Here is a 2057-nt window from a genome sequence, read left to right as displayed (position 1 = left end):
GGAGATATGGCAAAAACTTTGGACGCTGCGTGTTCTGAAATTCGTCGAGACAGATTGCAGCGCTGGGATGAAATAGACATAACTCTCTTGTTCGGAATCAGTTTTGGGCGAATGAGGACTTGTTGGAAAGGAAAATTCGTGCACTTCGCAATGGAGCAATGTTTCATACATGTTATGTTCTGGAAATTGAAAGAAAAAAATTCATGAAGATGAGGCAGCAATGGGACAACGAGGAATTGAAGGAGGCGACGACGATGTGAAGCAATGATTGGGACCATGAATTAGTACAAGAAGAAGTTGAAGGAAATTGAGGCAACAAAGGAGAAGACACATTGAAGATGATATTCATACACATGAGGGAAGGACTTCAAGAATTGCAAGATGGTCCATCTTCTCCTTCCACGCCTAGCATCAGGCTAAGCATGGGGGATGATTTTGTGGACAAGGAAGAAAGATCTCATGGAGTAAGATAATCACGGTTGCCACAAGATGTTCATGATTCTTCTTCCATGCTTAGCACAATGCTTAAGTATGGGGGAGGCCGCGCTACACTTCATTACGAGCATCGAGAAGGACGGTAATTCTTCCTCAACTCTCTCTTTTTCTAAATGCTTGTACATATATGCCTTCAACCATAGATGCAACCTTTGTATATACCTCTCAACCTATCACATGGCTTCCAGGAGGACAACCTAGTTTTGTTTTTGTTTTCAATAAGTGTAGGATCACCATCACTTTGTGCTCACCACATTGATACATTTTGGCAATGACTTATGCTTATGGAAAAATGATGAAAGTTGTTGCTTTGTTTTACCTACGCTATGTTGTATATGACTTGACCATTTGCTCTCAATTAAATGGAATTAAAATGATTAAATACCGGCTCTTTTATTTGTGGAGGTTAAATGACTAAATTCTAAACCCACATATATTTTTTTTGCTCTTTGATTTAAGTCTACCGATGACCTTACAACTTGTGATTGTTTAATTTGAAAACTTAATTCCTATGCTATCTACATTTGTGAATCTCTTGCAAAGTTCTACCTACCAAAGCCTATACATACATATTCTTTCATGATGAAACCTTTAGATTACAAACTTATATTTTGATGAGTTGGATTAAGATTGATTTATTTGGTATGAGACTAAGAAGCTGGTCATTCCGTTTTTTTGTGTAACCTTCTTTTTGCTAGCCTATTTATCCATTCATTGTGAGTTTCTACTTCGGGAATTTTGCCAACCTCGCTGGATATCCACCCTAAACCAAAAATATCTTTTTGTGATTACCTCCTTGACCACAACCCAATTTGAGTATGGATTATCATTTCGACGGAATCAAAAGAATCAAGGGCACCATATAAAGAAAAATTTTGGGAGACAAGGCTCCCCGGAGATTCAATCGGTTCTACGAAGAAGAAGGTGAATTTGAGATACTTACCCTAGCTAGTTGGTTCTCCCACTATTCATACTCGAGGACGAGCATTCGTTCAAGCATGGGGGGATGGCTAGGTAAGTATTCTATGCTATCAAAAGTTCTAAGGAGCAAAAAGAAAGAAAAGAAAAAAAGAAAGAGAAAAATAGAAAAATTAAAAAAGGGAGAAAAGGAAAGAAAAAAAGAGAGAAGAATAAAATACTCCTTAGCTCTTTTTGGCTTCATTAATTTTCCACGTTACTTTGAAGAACTATTCCATACTCAAATCTTCCAACCATGTGCAATCCGATAACGAGAACTTCATTTGTGTCTCGGGATCATCCATTTGCCACTTGCACATGTCCACCTATCTAAATGTGTGTGTTTAATCTTTCTCCCTCTCCAACATTATTTTCCAATGGCCTTTTTGACTAGTCTCAGTAAATCCAATAGATCTCTCTCTTAGTTTGACAATATTTCAGATATAATGTTTTGCTAGGATTGTTTTTACCTACCAAGCTCCACATAAGCCTTCCACTTTTATATATGAGTAGAATAGGTTGAAGACAATCTAACGTAGGTTTAAGCGACTTGATGAGATGAGTATTTCCATGATCTTTTGCAAAAGAATCTCACTTATGTTTGA

Source organism: Panicum virgatum, chromosome 3N (assembly GCF_016808335.1).
Source record: "Panicum virgatum strain AP13 chromosome 3N, P.virgatum_v5, whole genome shotgun sequence".
Taxonomy (NCBI): domain Eukaryota; kingdom Viridiplantae; phylum Streptophyta; class Magnoliopsida; order Poales; family Poaceae; genus Panicum; species Panicum virgatum.
This window is presented reverse-complemented; position numbering follows the sequence as displayed.